At 42.4% G+C, this 18,658-nt stretch overlaps 1 protein-coding gene across 6 annotated transcripts in view; it reads right to left on the reverse strand.

Annotated features, from left to right (window-relative positions):
- Positions 1-18,658, reverse strand: part of KIF6 (kinesin family member 6) — a 421,799-nt gene that overhangs the window by 103,019 nt on the left and 300,122 nt on the right. The gene's annotated exons all lie outside the window — the stretch shown is intronic.

Here is an 18,658-nt window from a genome sequence, read left to right on the forward strand (position 1 = left end):
CTCCTGGTCTCTTTTTCCCCCCACCCTAAGGCACCTCCTCTGCTCACCTGGACTGTTTCCTAACGGCTTTGGGAAGCTTCCATTTTGCTCTCCTGTGATCTTTCTGCTCCCCACAACAACCTGAGTGATTTCCTAAGAACACAATCACGTCACTTCTCTGCTTTAAATTTTCTGGTGGCTTCTTATGGTCCCCAAGGAAGTGAAAGTTGCTCAGTCGTGTCCGACTCTTTGCGACCCCATAGACTAGCCATGGAATTCTCCAGGCCAGAATACTGGAGTGGGTAGCCTTTTCCTTCTCCAGGGGATCTTCCCAACCCAGAGATCAAACCCAGATCTGAATTGTGGGTGCCTTTACCAACTGAGCTATCAGGGAAGCCCTACAAACCCCAAACTCCTCAGCCTGGCAGGCCTCCCATTGTCTAGTCTCTGCCTATGTGTCTTCCCCACCAATCTCCCACTCACATCCCCTTTGCTCGTCTCTCTCCTTGGCTCACTGATCTTTCAGTTCCTCAAATATGTCAACAGTATTCTTGCCTCTGTGTGTGTACACGTGCTGTTTGTCCCTTTTGTCTGGAATGTTCTTTCCCTGAATCATTATGACCATCAGCTCCCTGTTCGGTTCTTAGCTCACTCGTCGCCTCCTTTGGTCCTCAACCCACCCCTATCGTTTCCTACCCTGTTATTCTCATTTTATAACCTTCCTACCACTTGTCACCATCTGAAACTACATGCATGCATTATGTAGAGTCAAAACTCCGCCTAGGTATAGATCTGTTTTCACTACTCCTTCTCTGGTGTTGGGAAGGAAAGAAAAAAAGAAGAAGAAAGGAAGGAAGAAGAGAAGGGAAGAAGGTGGGAAGGAAGGAAGGAATCAAGGGAGACTGGAGGGCGGGAAGGAGGCACTGGAGGAAGGAAGAGTGGAGTACAAGTTCTATTGGAGGAGGTCCCCTAACAGGCCCCAGATTTGTGCCCTCATCCTGCCTTCTACATCAAGCCCAACTGCCCCTTATGGAGATTCCTGGGTTTGCGGTCCCTCCTCTCTGCACCCACAATCAGAATTTTAAAATGACTCTTCTCTCCCAGGGACTTGCCCGGGCAGACTTGCACAGGCCTTTGTTAGCCCACCTCCTGGGCACCCCCTCACCTCACCCTGCTGCTCTCCCTCTCTCCCTGAGTCTTCACTTGGGTGGTGTTTGTTTTGTTTTTATTTTCTGAATATTGAACCCAGAACGAATTTCTTTCTAAAGGGAACTAACCTGCATTCCACATGAAGTGGTGGGCGGGCCTTTGAGAACAGCTCCCATCCCTTCCCCTGGCAAGAAGTTCCTTTTCTTTTCACTTATTTATTCATTTTTGGCTGCACTGGGTCTTCGCCGCTGCGTGCGGGCTTTCTCTGGTTGTGGTGAGCCAGGGCTACTCTTTAGTTGTGGCTTGCGGACTCAGTACTTGCGGTGCACGGGCTTAGTTGCCCTCAAGCAGTGGGATATTCCCAGTCCAGGGATCAAACCCATGTCTCCTGCATTGGCAGGTGGATTCTAAACCACTGGATCACCAGCGTAGTCCAAGACCTTTCATTTTTAAGACTGAGAAATGAGAATCTCTGGGGCTATGCTTAGTTGCTCAGTCGTGTCCAACTCTTTGGGACCCCATGGACTGTAGACCATCAGGCTCCTCTGTCCATGGGGACTCTTCAGGCAAGAATACAGGCGTGGGTTGCCATGCCCTCCTCCAGGGGATCTTCTCAACCCAGGGATCGAACCCAGGTCTCCCACATTGCAGGTGGATTCCTTACCGTCTGAGCCACCAGGGAAGCCCCATCTTTAGGGCTGCTGCTGCTGCTGCTAAGTCGCTTCAGTCGTGTCCGACTCTGTGCGACCCCATAGACGGCAGCCCACCAGGCTCCCCCGTCCCTGGGATTCTCCAGGCAAGAACACTGGAGTGGGTTGCCATTTCCTTCTCCAATGCATGAAAAGTGAAAAGTGAAAGTGAAGTCTCTCAGTCGTGTCCGACTCATAGCGACCCCATGGACTGCAGCCCACCAGGCTCCTCTGTCCATGGGATTTTCCAGGCAAGAGTGCTGGAGCGGGGTGCCATTGCCTTCTTTAGGGCTACCCAGCATCATTTCAGGATGCTGTAGGGCTATCCAAGTTAACATCTGTGCCTGGCATTCATACATCCTCAACAAGGAGAAGGAAATTTACCATTATTAACTATCTGTATTATGCCATTCAGGGAAGTTTCTGAAGAATTTTTCTTTCATAGATGCATTATCCTATAGGGATTCAGAGAGGAATACAGCTGATGCAGAAGGCAAGTCCTAAAGATTTAAAGCCCATATCTTTGCCTAATGAGGTAAGACTATGTAAAAGGTATTATTTGATTTTCCTTATTATCAAGATATAACTCACCCATTGCTCCAAATTTAGGAAATAAAAAAAATGGTACAAATAAGCAGGAAAAAAAAATCACTTGCCATTCCTCCACCTCTGTTTTTCTTATACTTTGTTTAACTACATGGTTAAAATGATAATGTATATACAATTTTGTAGCCTGTTTATTTCATTTAAAATTATCTCACCATCCTTTTTTCTAAGTCATTAAATTCTTCATGAATATTATTACCTTTTACAGCTGTCTAATATTTCTTCATTATAGCCCATTCCCTAATGTTGGACTTAGATATTATTTTATATATATGCTCTGTAAATGCTGCAGCGAGCATCTTGGTGTATAAATTTTACTCCACATTGAATTATTATGTAATTAACATAATTGCATTTACTGAGTGCCCACTATACCCCAGTTACTGAGAGCTGGTGAACACTCCCACTTCCTTGGAGAGTGTTCATCCTCCTGAGGGTGAAGGGCCAGGAGGATCAAACTAATCCACACTGCTAATCAGCTCTGTGAAGAGAGGTGAGGCAGAGTAAGGGGGCAGAGGGCGATGAGTGGCGGGGTGAGCCGATTTTCCTTAGGGGGACTGGAGGAGCGTCTCTGAGAACACGGTATTTGCACAAAGACATTCTGGATTATTTCCGCAGGCTAGATTCCTAGAGGGAGCTTCTGAATTAAAGTTCATGCTTTCTAGGGAGCCGGTTTAAAGTTCTCAGCAGTGCCTGGAAAAAAAACCCAGCTGTAGAAAGACACCCTGCTAGGGCATGATCTTAATGAGCAAGTGACTTAATTCCTCTGCTCCTTAGTTTTCTTGTGGGAGGTGGAAATAATTGCACCTGTTTATGTACAGTGTGTGTGTGTGTGTGTGTGTGTGTGTGACAGAGGCAGCAGGGCTGCCAAGTGGCCACAGGGAAGGGACGTTAAGGGTCTGCATCCCAGGAGAATGAGCTCAGGGAGCAAACGTGAGTCTGTGGAAAGTGAAAGATCAGGTTGCTGAGTGTGTGCGGGGCACTCTAGCTGATGAAAACATAACTGAAAGAGGTTCCGGAAGGTATGGCACGAGCACGGACTGTGTCTGGCACGAATCCGGTGATCTGAAGGAGAGGAACTCAACCTCTCGAGAAGAGCTGACCGACAGTCAGAGGCTGAGAAGCGAAAGTCTTAAATGACTGGTCACGTAGTGTTGCCCCGTGGCTCGTGACCTTCAAGAAGACACTACAAAGAAAGCCTTTTTTCCTTTGTGAGTCTGCAAATAGGTGGTGTCCTTGGTTTTCTCAATCATAAAATAGGAAGAGCAATGTCTCCTGGCTCTTAGGCTTGTTTGGGGGATTAAGTGGGCTTGAAATTCGGAAAGAACATGATGCCCTGACTTGTTCACAGAAGGTTTTTGATAAATGCTTGTTTCTCTCCCTCGACTTGTATAAGCGTGTGGGAAAGGTTCTGGGGCAGTGAGAGAAGGGGCAGTGGTCTAAAGCACTTAGAGTGGGGAGGGCTTAAACCACAGCGCCGAGAACTGGATTGTTTATTTGCCGATGCACCAGCATTTGGGTTGTATCTTTTTGAGATCTGAGATCTGTAGTAATAATAGAGATGCAGACATAGAGAACAGGCATGAGGAATGGAGGTGGGGGGAGAGGAGTGGATAAATTGGGAGATTAGGATTGACATATATTTACTGCTGCTGCTGCTGCTAAGTCGCTTCAGTCGTGTCCGACTCTGTGCGACCCCATAGACGGCAGCCCACCAGGCTCCCCCGTCCCTGGGATTCTCCAGGCAAGAACACTGGAGTGGGTTGCCATTTCCTTCTCCAATGCATGAAAGTGAAAAGTGAAAGTGAAGTCTCTCAGTCGTGTCCGACTCATAGCGACCCCATGGACTGCAGCCTATCAGGCTCCTCCATCCATGGGATTTTCCAGGCAAGAGTACTGGAGTGGGGTGCCATTGCCTTCTCCGATATATTTACTACTATGTGTATAATAGATAGCTAGCAGGAACCTGCAGTTTAACACAGGGAGCTCAGCCTGGAGCTCTGTGATGACCTAGAGGGGTGGGATGGGGGGTGGTGCGAGTGAGGTCAAAGAGGGAGGGGATATATGTATACTTATAACTGATTCCTGTTGTTGTACAGCAGAAACTAACACAACAGTGTAAAGCAATGATACCACAATTTAAAAATGAAACATTTTGTCGCATCTAAGACAACATCTGCTAATGTTGATAGAGTTTTTCAAAGGAAGGAGTTTCAAAGGCCTTGGCTGATGGCTGATAAGTAAAGTTATCAAAGGCCTCTGTTGTAGCCTCAGACATCAATGCTCTCCTTATCTAAAATGATCCACCTAATTTGGAAAGCAACTCAAATTGTATATTTCCTTTGGGTCTTTCCAGTAGTGTTTCCCCTTCGGCTCCAAGTCCCTCCACTGCCACAGGTCCTGCTGTAATCTCTCTCTCCTCCATCATACCTTTCTGATCTAACTGGAGGCTCTTTGTAAGGTGGGGACCAGGTGGACCCTGCTTGGGTCTTGTGCATTTGTCTGGGTTGAGAAAAAGACAAGACCTGCCCGCCAGTACCATCCTCGCCTCTCCCAAATTCCAGGGATGTCCTGGCTCCGGAGGCACCCAAGGGAGGCCACGGATCGGCTCCAGCTCCTGCTGGCCTCGTGGTTCCCATTTGTATTTCTCTTCCGCTCTCTTTGCCTCATCTCTACACGTGGCAGCAGCACGTGAACAGCCTTTCTCGGCACTTGCAGTAGTAGCTCTTCTCTGACTTCTTCCCTCACTTTCTTTTTTTTTTTTTTATCCTGTCTTTTCTTTAAGCCAGAAGCAGAACCAGATTGCGGGAAACAACGCCAAGGGCATGGGGCCCTGACTGCTGCCATCTGCTGCAAAGGCAGGAAGAGGCGGGGGAGGGAAAGGGCGCTAAAAGTCAAGTAGCCTGATGAAGAAGAATCGCAATTTGATTTGCCTAAAAGCGTCTTGGGTTGGCGTTCATCTGCAGTGGAAAATGTTCCCTGGCAGATGCTCTTGGACCTGGTTAACTGTTTGCAGTCCAGTGGCTGGGGAGAAAGACTGTCCCCTCTGCCCAGGCCCAGGAAGCCGCCTTTCACTCCACTGGGTCCACTAATGAGCGCTAGGTTGCCTTGGGCAGTAATTTGCTCTTTGGAGACCAAAAAAAAAAAAGCGAAGACTGAGTGGGCTGAAAGCCCCCCCTGGCTGGGCTTCCTCTTGTTACAAACAGCCAGTCTTTGAACTTGTAATTATGAGTCATGGGGCTCCCAGTCTGGTGCAAAAGTGACTCATTTTAAGCAAATTATCAGTGCTTTCCCTGTTACCAAATGCTGGGATCAGTCATTCTGTATATTAAAAAAAGAAAGGAACCATTTTATTAAAAGAGCAGGATGTGTGGAAGGAGAGCGAGCTGCACGGTGCTTTCCAGATGCATGGACCCAAGTCAAGCTCAGGCCCAGTGCAAGCCAAGCAACAAAATAAACAGTAAAAATGGCACAGAAAGCCAACGATCGGGAAAATTCGTTTCAGAACAGATGCAAAAGCACCTCTTTCAGCCAGCAGCATACAACTCCTGTAGCTGGGATTCCCGGACGTTCTCCCCTGCCCCCTGCCAGTTCACTTGGACCTACTGGAGTTGAGGTCAAGGAAGGAATATCTTTCTTTGGGTCGATTTAACCCACAATGTTGTTGAAGAGTCCAGGAGGAGAGATACCTCTGAGTTGCCCAAACCTGGTGACTTAGACAGATGGACTTACAGACACAGCAATCACAGTGAATAAATGTGATCTAGAGATGAGTCTGTGGTGGAAGGAGAATTTCAGGGCCTTCTGTTCCAGAGCCTTCTCCCGAGGACACCTGCTATGTTAATGGTCTTTAGCTGAGGAAACATTTGAAATGATCATTTCAAATGATCAGTTTTGTCAGTTGCAAGAGTAGTAACTGCTCTGAAAAGACAATTTTTCTTCTCTGATGCCTTGGGCATGACGAACACTTCCCAGGACCACAATAAGGGGAAATGGGACCAGACAGTGGATTCGTATGTGTGTGTTTTGAAAAAATGGCTTGAAATTTCTCATTAATCCCTTTAAATGGCCTCTTATACACCCATACCACTGTAGGAAGATTCCGTAAGCTACATGGGAAACTTGGCTCTGAGTTAAGTTGTCTAACTTACAAATTTTACATCCTTTCTAGATTATTTTCAATTTAAAACAGCCTTTCTTGTTTTTTGAAAACATCATTTCTCATCCCTTCCACAGAAACCATATACCAAAAAACTCTATATTTGTATGTTCCCAACTCCCCAGGCTAAAAATCCACTAATCAATTCTCAATATTTTTGGAATATCCATCTTTTATGCATTCTGCTAATTACAGTAACTGATAAAGAGTCAGCAGAAGCCATAAAAAGTAAAGGCAGAACATAACTGTCAACAATCTGCTCCTAATTGGGAATTCCAGAATATATTTTCAATTGTCATACCTCTTGGTCTCTCTGCAGTATTTAAATATTCCTTAATTATTAAAAATTTTCTCTCTAGCATCTCCACATAGTTCTCTCATTAATCTCCTTCTGTGTCTCTGACTGATCACTGCAAATCTCTGCTACTGGCAGCTATGCTGCTTGCCCATCTAAGCGGCACAGCTGACACCACGGAGGTCAGTGGGGTGGAGGTGTTGGATTCTGTGAATGCTTCTGATGGAATCTGATGACATACACTGCGTGAGTGTATACTAGAACTCTTGAGTTGCAAATAATGGAAAGCCAAAATTTAAGATGACCTTAAAAAAGGGATTGTATTAGTTCAGGTAACTGAAAAATGCAAAAGCAATGCTAGTTTCTGGCATTCTTTGATACAAAGACTCAAAAACCAAAAGAAAGAAAAGATTGATCTGAGGAAGTTGCTCAAAACACAGCATAGATATCTAAAGAGATGCAAAATGTGAGAGACTGAAATGTGGAAGCTAGAACAATAAGACCTAACAGATGTTTAGTAGGAGTTTGCAAAGAAGAAAATAGAATTGAGGAGAGTCAATATTAAAAGAGATAATGGCTTTGCATTTTCCAGAAATAAAAATTATGTGAATCCTGGTATTCAGGAAGCACAATAAATTCTGGACAGGAAAAATAAAACCAAAACTCATTCCCTAATAATATTGATACCGAGAACACCAAAGACAAAAATCTTAAAAGTAGTCAGGGGTTTTAAAAGGCACATTACTTACTAAAGAAGGACAACTAGGTTTACAGCAAACTTTCCGATTGCAACAATAGGAAAAAAGACAGTAAGATTGTAGCTCTAAGGTATTGAAAGAAAATATGTACCAACCTAGAATTCTATTCTCAGCTAAACTGACGTTTAAATCTGGGGAACAGAATGCTTACTTCCCTCTCCATCCTTAGAAAGTTTACTTAGAATGCTTACTTCCCTCTCTATCCTTAGAAAGCCCAGTAATCTTTACCCCAGCTACACAAAAATTTTCACCAGTATCCAAATACATTATATCTTCTCATGACTTTGGGCTTTTGTGATGCTGCCTTCTTGGCCTGGAATGCCTTTTTCCACATGGCAGGCTCCAATTTATTCTTGTATTTTCCTTCATGAAGAAAATGTTGAATGTAAAAGAAAGAAGGAAGATGCAAGAAGAATTAGTAAAGGCAAGTAAAGTTAAACAAATAAAGGAACTAGGAAGATAAATCTAAATAAGTAGTGCCTGTATATAATGATACTAATACTATTATTAATTTGGAATAAAAGAAGAATGAATATAAACCTGGTAATATGTTGAACACCTACAATATTTAAGATAGAGAGTGCTTAGAATTAAAATGTTCTAAGTTCTTTTGTTTAGGAAGGGGTAGAACTATTAACTAGCATTTTATTTCATAAAGTAAAAATTGTTTGTTAAATTTGAGAATAATAGAAATAGTCTATGAAATGTCCAAGTCAATATAAAAACAAAAGAGAAAAGCCCTCAATAAATCTACTGAAAGTAGGAAATAAAAATAGAAGGAAGGACAAGTTATAATGAATAGAAAAGGATAAATTAAATAAAACTAGAAATCCAAGATATTAGTAATCACAATAAATGGAAATAGATCAAATTCAGTATTATAAATAATAAAGATTGTCAGATTGAATTTTGAAAATAAAGAATGAGAGTAATAGGAATGTAAACACTAACCAAAGGGAAGCTAGTGTAGCAAAGTTACCATCAGGCAAAATAAATTTTAAGCCAAGTTCATTGTTAGGGGCTAATAGGCTCACTGCTGCTGCTGCTGCTAAGTCACTTCAATCGTGTCCGACTCTGTGCGATCCCATAGATGGCAGCCCACCAGGCTCCCCTGTCCCTGGGATTCTCCAGGCAAGAACACTGGAGTGGGTTGTCATTTCCTTCTCCAATGCATGAAAGTGAAAAGTGAAAGTGAAGTTGCTTAGTCATGTCCGACTCCTAGTGACCCCATGGACTGCAGCCTACCAGGCTCCTCTGCCTATGGGATTTTCCAGGCGAGAGTACTGGAGTGGGGTGCTATTGCCTTCTCCAAATAGGCTCACTAGATGTTGATAAAAAGAAATCATAAAACAGATACAATAATTCATAAATTGAAAGCACTGATAGTACAGCAACAAAATGGACAGAACCAGGGTAAATAAATTACAAAAAAGTGGCTAAATCCATTATTACAATGGAAGCTTTAAATATACCTTCTCAATAATTGAAAGATAACTAGACTAAATGAGTAAAACTGTTGAGAACTTGAAATAATATGATTAGTGAGGTCAATCCAAAGAACACACAAAAATCCTATATCCCCAAATGGGAAAACATACATTCTTTTTGAACATACATGGAACATTGACAAAAAACAAATATGTACTAGGTCCCAAATCAGGTCTCAACAAGTACAAAGATTTAGTCATAGAAACCATGTTCATTGATGACAGTGCAATAAAATTAGAAATTAAAAAAAAACACAAAAAGATACCTTTAAAAAGCCCATGGGAATTCCCTGGTGATCCAGTGCTAAAAATTCACCTTGTAATGCAGGGGATGTGGGTTTCATCCCTGGTTGGGGAACTAAGATCCCACATGCCTTGGAGCAACTAAGCTCGAGCGTGGCAGCTACTGAGCCCACATGCTCTGGAGCTTGAGTTCCACAACCAGAGTCAACACACCACATCAAAAGATCCCGCATGACACAGTGAACATCCCACATGCCACAACTAAGACTCAATGTAGCCAAATAAACAAATAACTTAAAAATTAGTAACAAAAAGTCCGTATGTTTGATCATTTATAGAACATCTCAGAATTACTTATGGGTCAAAAAAAAACCAAGAAGGAAAGTAGACAGTATTTGCATGTGAGCTAAGCCACGTCAGTCATGTCTGACTCTGTGCGACCCCATGGACTGTAGCCCACCAGGCTCCTCTGTCCATGGGATTCTCCAGGCAAGAATACTGGAGTGGATTGCCATTCCTTTCTCCAGGGGATCTTCCCGACCCAGGAATCAAACCCGTGTCTCTCACATCTCCTGCATGGGTGGGTTCGTTACTACTAGTGCTATCTGGAAAGCCCTTGATAATATTTATTACAATGTTAAAGTTTTCATATCAAATCTTGTGAAATGCAGCTAAAACAGTAATTAATAGCAAATTAATAGCTTCAGGATTCTATCAGAAAATAAGGAAGACTTAAAGTTAATGAAATAAGCATATATCTTGAAAAGGTAGAGAAACAACATCAGGATAAATCCCTTACAAGAAAGAATTATATTAGAAGAACACATCTGTTCTTATCATTCCCCTGCTTAGAGAAATATCCTGCTTATTTCCCACTCTGCCCTCATAGAAAGCCCAAGTTCCATCTTCAATTCCCAGAAATGTACTCTGGGGTTAAATTTTCACGAGTGTCTAAATATACTGTATGTTTTCATGCTTTTGCAATACTGACTCCTTGGTTTGGAATGCCCTTTTCCACATGGTAGGCTCCAATTCATTCTTCTAATTTCAGTTCGAGTGCTACCTCTTCTTGGGTAATCTTTCATAACTCATCTGGGTAGAATTATTAACTTCCTTAATGCATTCTTTTACAATCATTTCAATATAAAATGCTTTTTAATTTGAAAGTGAGCGTGCATGCATGAATAAAAGTCCTAAACCAGGTTGTCAAAGAAGAGTTTTTGGAAGACATCAGCTTTAGACTAGAACTTGCTTAAAGCCGAGCTAGATCTTGCTTAAGGCCAAACTTAATAGCAATAGGAATAACCTCAGCAATAAATCATACTTAAGATTTATTGACCACTGCTCTGTACCAGTTAATAGTTGAAAAGAAGTATTCTTCATGGGCAGATGACTCAGATGACATGAGTGAGGCTAACCCTGTTGGGTGGCTAACCTAAGAATCAGCCCTAATCCACTTCACCTTTGCCTTCCTCTCACTCTAGAAAACCACCGTTCAATAAAAATATACTGCAAGTCATTTATACATAATTTTAAGTTTTCTAGTAGATATATTAATAACGTAAAAAGAAAGAGGTAAAGTTAATTTTAATAATATATTTTATTTAACCCAATATATCCAAAATATTATAATTTCAAAATCTAATCAATATTTATAAAATTAAGATATTTGCATTTGCTTTTTATGATAAATCTATGAACTTATTTTATGCTTATAGTACATCATAATTCAAACACTGAATAGACATCGAAAACATGACCTATATTTATATTTCATAGAATTTACAATTTTCCTAAATATCCTTAAAGGTTTTCCAGTAGCCTGCCGTGTTCTCTGTCCATGGGGATTCTGCAGGCAAGAATACTCGAGTGGGTTGCCATGCCCTCCTCCAGGGCATCTTCCCAAACAGGGACAAAACCCAGGTCTTCCACATTACAGGCAGATTCTTTACTGTCTGAGCCACCAGGGAACCCTATAAATACTGGAGTGGGTAGCCTATCCCTTCTCCAGTGGATTGTCCCAACCTAGGAATCGAACTGGGGTCTCCTGCATTGCAGGTGGATTCTTTACCATTTGAGCTACCTGGGAAGCCCTTCCAGTAACCAAAATGAGGGCTAAAAAAGTATTGTCTATTGATAGTCACATCCATATTGACAGAACTGGTCAATTAAATGTTTATGTCTAGTACTAGAAACAATGCATGTGCCTGTTGACATGCACTACAATATTAAAATCTTGTATCACACAATGATTAAAGTATAAGATTAAAGTGAAATGTACTCCTACCAAAACAACAAAGTTGTAGCTAATGGAGATAGGTTTTTTTTTTTTTACTGCTTCCATTTTTATATTTGAATTAAATAAAATTATTATAAATTAATAATAGAGAAATTAAAGTTAAATAAAATTAGAAATTCAGAGCCTTAGTGGCTCTAAGAGATTAGTGGCACTAACCTCATTTTGTGTGTGCTTAGTCGCTGAGTTGTGTCTGACTCTTTGCAAACCCATGGACTGTAGCCCACCAGGTTCCTCTGTCCATAGGATTCTCCAGGCAAGAATACTGGAGGAGTTGCCATTCCCTTTCTCCAGGGGATCTTCCCGACAGAGGGATCGAACTGGGTCTCCTGCATTGCAGGCAGATTCTTTGCTGTCCAAGCTACAGGGAAGCCCAACTTCATTTTAAGTCCTCAATAATCACAGGTAGCTAGTGGCTACCAAATTGGACAGTTCAGCTATAGAGGCTAGAAAAGCCATACATCCATGTTCCCAGACTTTCTAGCACCTTAGCATAGCTGTGTAACACGTTTTTGACCAAAGAAAATGCATGACCGCGTTTGGAGTGGCCTTCTGGGAAGTCTTTTGCTTTCTTGATAAAGGGGAAAAGTCAAGAATCTGCTAGCACCATTCCCTTATCTTTCTTCTTACTTTGCATGTGAACATTATGTGATGCCTGGAGCAACAGCAGACCACTTGTTGCCATGGGGCAACTCATATGAAGACGAAAAGTCTACACACTAACAGAGAATAAAACTTGCACCTGAAAGCATTCCATGCAGGAAAAGAGACAACAGGCAGTCTAATAGAGTAGAAGAACATGTTGAAGAATAGTAATAAATTTGCAGAGATGGGATAGAGCCAGAAGATGGAGGGTCTCCTGGATACCTCAGCTGAGAAGCCCTGAGTAACATAACTGTATCTGTCTTATGGACCTTGTCATGTTCTGTCTTTTCTATAACAGTTTATATATATATGTTATTTTTTCCAGTTACTAGATTATAAAGACTGGGAACTTTTACAGAGAAAGCATTCAGTAAATATTCATGAGCTGAATAATCAGATATAGAACTGGAGGGATCAAGACTACCTTTTCAGCACGGATCAGATGTTTGAAATGAAAGAAAACCCAGCAAGCTAAAGCCCTGAGTAAGAAATCCCATTAAGGGTTCCTGTGTTAATGTGTCAAATAGAAAGCCCTTAGCCTAACTCTTCTATGCTATAGACACCCAAAACAAAAAGGACAATGCTGAATTGAATTTTGCCTAAAAACCCTCTCCACTTTCAACTTAATTACTAGGTTGTACCTTTATCCTTCCTCTGACATTGGGCATCTATTTCCATCTCTTTGAACATGTCGTACCTAACCTCGCTTCTGTCCTTATTCCTCTGAACTAAGCTCTCCCGTTTTCTCTCCTGTATCTCACTTCCACATCCCACTCCCAGTGTGAGGCCTCTAACTTACAGCTCAAACACTGTTCAGACCTCTACTGGCCAGTCTGCCGCCTGTCTCATCAACTCCAACCTACAATTCAGTCACATTCCTCTGACTTTATATTTTACAGGACATGTGATATTTTTTTTCAGATTTTAAAATAACACGTTCCTTATAGAATATTTGGAATAAACTTAAAAAAAAGAAAAATCTTTAATCTGACTACCAAGTGATAATAACTATATTTAAGTGTACTTTCCTTCAGACATTTTTCTATATACGTTGAAACTATGTAACGTAATTAAAATTGTATCATAAACAAAGCTTGCATTCATCCTTTTGATTTCTCATCACACCACAAAACGTTTCCTGTGTAATCAGAAATGCTTCAAAAGCGTTAAAAAAAAAAAAAAAAACACGTGATATTCCATCTGATGGCCGCTCTTTAATGTAACTATACTTTTATGCCATCAGTTCTCTTTTCTGATTTCCCACGGTGACTGCCAATTGTCTTTTGCATTAAATAAAAAGTCTGACTCCCGGACCCTGTCAGGTGCTGTCATTCTACACTCGCCTCTACCCTCCAGCTGGTGTTTCATGTTCCAGCCAAACACACCAGCTCTCTCCTTCGCACACAGCTCGCCTCTTTGCCTCTGAGCCATCCTGCATTTTCTTCCTCTTACATCTCTCTCTTGTCAAATCGTTGCTCTCCTTAAAATTTACCTCAGGTGTCATTCCAGTAACCTCCCACCATCCCTTTATATTTCATAGGTCCCAGCTTCTCAAATGTGCACATTTATGACTTGGGCCATATGTAGCTGGTCATATATATGTTTCTACCCCCATGAATTACGGTCTGACAGAGGGTGGGGCCAGCATGACGGGCCGAGAGCAGGAGGAGTGTAGCTGGAGGGTGGGGAGCCCCTTCTTCTTCATCCCCGCCCCTCTAATGCACTTTGCAAGGTCTGGTCAACTCTAGACGGGAGACCAGACCTCATGTTCTCATGCTCAGGGCTGAGCAGCAGTGGGGAGGGGCTCATGCTGGCCTGACTGTGATTAACAAAATAGACTATCAGGCATTTGGAGACCATCTGCATTTCCAGGCTAAATGAAAACATATTTATTTTGGCTGTGGAGTATCTGGAGGATGAGGGAACCTCTGTGCATATGGGAGTCTTACCCTTTTTTTTTTGAAAAAGTGATCTCAATTAAATCCTATATCTGCTTTAGATTAGCTGGTGTGTGAAGTACAAACTTGTGCACTAACTGAAGGGTCCCAGTGAAGGGTCCCTACTTTGGTATCTAATGTTTATCTCACACAACTCTTCTTTGATAATTGAAAGTTGTGAGCATCTTCACAACTTTTGGTTAAAAGCTGAAATATAAAACAGCCACTAGCCTCCTCGTCCTTAGCCCGGTCAGGCCATCACTTGGCAGCCGGTCTTGACACAGCCTGGAAGCCAGCAGGCTGAGGTGGCCAGGCCAGGTAGAGTGTTTGCAAGCACGACTGAGTGACGGTGACCCCTGAGATGGTTACAGCTTGCTGAATTCTGCGTAAGGATACACCTATGATGGAAGAAAGGCCTTTCAAGAACTGCCTTTTTCAACTGATCATTTTTACCCTTGTTAATGGACAACAAACTCTAGGTTCCTGAAAGCATGACTGCTCCAGTTTATGGCAAAAGAAAGCTACATGAAAACCAGGTTTTATGCTTGTTAGCTACCTGAGCTAAAAGCTAGATGGGAGCTAGCGGCTTTAAGATGTATCAGTAGATTTGATTGGTCAGGACACTGTTCTGTCACTCACTTTCCCACATGTTTCTGGCTTCACCAGATAGCAGTGTATTTCTTACTTCCAGGACAGGTTGTGGACTAACTCTTCTGCTTCCATAGTAAATGGGATGCCATAGCCTTGATATGTACAAGCCGTGAAGGAAGTAGCTCTATTATTTAGCTGGTAGCATCACTGGCCATGAAGTTATCAAGGGAGGGCACTGGGGAGAGGTCAGATATAACCATAGGGTGTGATGGACACATCTTTGCAAATGAAGAATTTTGGACAAGTAATTTTGGATGAGATATAAGCATCTGAATGCAGAGTTCCAAAGAACAGAAAGGAGAGATAAGAAAGCCTTCATCAGTGATCAATGCAGAGAAATAGAGGAAAACAATAGAATAGGAAAGACCAGAGATTTCTTCAAGAATATTAGAGATACCAAGGGAAAATTTCATGCAAAGATGGGCTCTATAAAGGACAGAAATGTTATGGACCTAACAGAAGCAGAAGATATTAAGAAGAGTGGCAAGAATACACAGAAGAACTGTATAAAAAAGATCTTCACGACCCAGATAATCATGATGGTGTGATCACTGACCTAGAGCCAGAAATCCTGGAATGTGAAGTCAAGTGGGCCTTAGAAAGCATCACTACGAACAAAGCTAGTGGAGGTGATGGAATTCCAGTTGAGCTATTTCAAATCCTGAAAGATGATGCTGTGAAAGTGCTGCCCTCAATATGCCAGCAAATTTGGAAAACTCAGCAGTGGCCACAGGACTGAAAAAGGTCAGTTTTCATTCCAATCCCAAAGAAAGGTAATGCCAAAGAATGCTCAACCTACTGCACAATTGCACTCATCTCACACGCTAGTAAAGTAATGCTCAAAATTCTCCAAGCCAGGCTTCAGCAATATGTGAACCGTGAACTTCCAATGTTCAAGCTGGTTTTTGAAAAGGCAGAGGAACCAGAGATCAAATTGTCAACATCCACTGGATTATCAAAAAAGCAAGAGAGTTCCAGAAAAACATCTATTTCTCCTTTATTGACTATGCCAAAGCCTTTGACTGTGTGGATCACAATAAACTGAAAAATTCTGAAAGAGATGGGAATACCAGACCACCTGACCTGCCTCTTGAGAAACCTATATGCAGGTCAGGAAGCAACAGTTAGAACTGGACATGGAACAACACTCTGGTTCCAAATAGGAAAAGGAGTACGTCAAGGTTGTATATTGTCACCCTGCTTATTTAAATTATATGCAGAGTACATCATGAGAAACGCTGGGCTGGAAGAAGCACAAGCTGGAATCAAGATTGCTGGGAGAAATATCAATAACCTCAGATATGCAGACGACACCATCCTTATGGCAGAAAATGAAGAGAAACTAAAAAGCCTCTTGATGAGAGTGAAAGAGGAGAGTGAAAAAGTTGGCTTAAAGATCAACATTCAGAAAACGAAGATCATGGCTTCTGGTCCCATCACTTCATGGGAAATAGATGGGGAAACAGTGGAAACAGTGTCAGACTTTATTTCTGGGGGACTCCAAAATCACTGCAGATGGTGATTGCAGCCATGAAATTAAAAGACGCTTACTCCTTGGAAGGAAAGTTATGACCAACCTAGATAGCATATTGAAAAGCAGAAACATTACTTTGCCAGCAAAGGTCCGTCTAGTCAGGCTATGGTTTTTCCTGTGGTCATGTATGGATGCGAGAGTTGGACTGTGAAGAAAGCCGAGCGCCAAAGAATTGATGCTTTTGAACTGTGGTGTTGGAGAAGACTCTTGAGAGTCCCTTGGACTGCAAGGAGATCCAACCAGTCCATTCTGAAGGAGATCAGCCCTGGGTGTTCTTTGGAAGGAATGATGCTAAAGCTGAAACTCCAATACTTTGGCCACCTCATGCGCAGAGTTGACTCATTGGAAAAGACTCTGATGCTGGGAGGGATTGGGGGCAGGAGGAGGAGGGGACGACAGAGGATGAGATGGCTGGATGGCATCACTGACTCGATGGACATGAGTTTGAGTAAACTCCAGGAGTTGGTGATGGACAGGGAGGCCTGGTGTGCTGCCATTCACGGGGTTGCAAAGAGTCAGATATGACTGAGCCATCGAACTGAACTGAACTTGTCTCTTCAAAAATCTAAGCAATGACGTTGCCACCAAGAGACAAGAATAGGCAATTGAGAAACAGCTGCCAAATGTGATCCCTCTGAATCACCCTTGAATCCTCCTTCCCCAACACTGGCATTTAATTGTTCACAAAGACCTTTTGATTTCCTTTCACATAAATCTCGCCCACTCATCTCTTCTTCCTCTTCAACACTACTGCCTTGCTTCAAAGTCTCATCATCTCATGCCTAAACAATTGCATCTCACATTTTCCTGATTGACTCTCTGACTCCATTCTAACCCTCTCCTTATGCTTGTCAGGAATATCCTCTTAATGTTGATCTTATAGTATTTATGCTTAGTGTACCGTTTCCCAGCCTTATGGATTCAACAATTGGGCCTCATCTTGAGCCCCTATTTCTGCCACGCTCCCCACCTGATAGTGCATCTTGTGTTCTAATTACACTCAACCACTTCAAGTCCTCTAGCCAGTTCACACCTACCCGGCTTTTGCACATGTCTGTTCTTTTTTGACCATGCTGTTCCCTGTTTCTCAAATATTCTTCTCTATCACCTCTGGAGGATGAATTTATTTCAAGAGGCAGCTGAAATGTTGCTACTCCTGAAGCCCACCCTGGTTCCTCCAGGACAGAAGGTCATTTCCTTCTCTGCATGGGCTAGCACCCTCCTTATTTTACATTGGAGTATAGCCAGTTAACAATGTGAGTTTCAGGTGGACAGCAAAGGGACTCAGCCATACATGTCTATGCATCCATTCTTCTCCAAACTCCCTCCCATCCAGGCTGCCACGTGACACTGAGCAGAGTTCCCTGTGCTATACAGTAGGTCCTTATTGGTTACCTAAGTTCTCCTTTACTTTTGTCCATCTCTTTCACTTCTCCGTGGGTTCCCTGACCTCAGCACTTAGTATCCCAGGAACTAACACAGAGCCTCACATATGTGTGATGCTCGTTCAGGTTTGCTCAATACATAAATAAGGTGATACAGGAAGTTACTCTGATCAACAATTCTGTGTGACAACAAGACCAGCTTCCCTTCCTCGCTCCTTCCCACTATCCTAACCTTTCTTCCTTCCTTTCAACAAACACTAGGTACCAGAACTCTTTCATACTTTCTAGAAGAACATAGAGCAATTGTTCCTTAGTTGAAAATCAAAGACAAGGGAGTTGGCACTTCCAAAATGGCTGTATGAGGAGCTCAGAGGGCCTTCTCACCAGAAAACAACCATAGCTAGCGAAAACGTTTTTTTTTTTTTAATTCTGGAAATCATCCTAAGGGGACAGAACAGATGGAGAAATATTTATTCAAGAAAATCTACTAAATCTCAGTAAGAATAGTGATAGTTCATGGCATTTGAGCCAGGAGCTTCCTGTTTCCCACTTCAGGGTGATGAAAGTTTTACTCCAGATGAATGCAAATTAGAACACAAGGCTCCCTCTACCCACAGACCCCAGACTAGAATTAGGGTACCTTGATAGGAGGGGTAGGCTGCCAACATTTCTCATGATTCCCAGGTCAGGTGTTTCAGAAATTTTATTCTGGGCAGGAGGAGATGAGAAGTCTTCATCTATCCCCCATCTTAAAGGCAGAACCTCCACCCCAAGTGTATCAGGTCAAGAATACTGGGACTTTATCTCCTTTGTCCTAGTTTTCTCATCAAGTGATGGTTCTGTGC

The sequence above is a fragment of the Bos taurus genome, chromosome 23 (genome assembly GCF_002263795.3).
Source record: "Bos taurus isolate L1 Dominette 01449 registration number 42190680 breed Hereford chromosome 23, ARS-UCD2.0, whole genome shotgun sequence".
NCBI classification, from domain to species: domain Eukaryota; kingdom Metazoa; phylum Chordata; class Mammalia; order Artiodactyla; family Bovidae; genus Bos; species Bos taurus.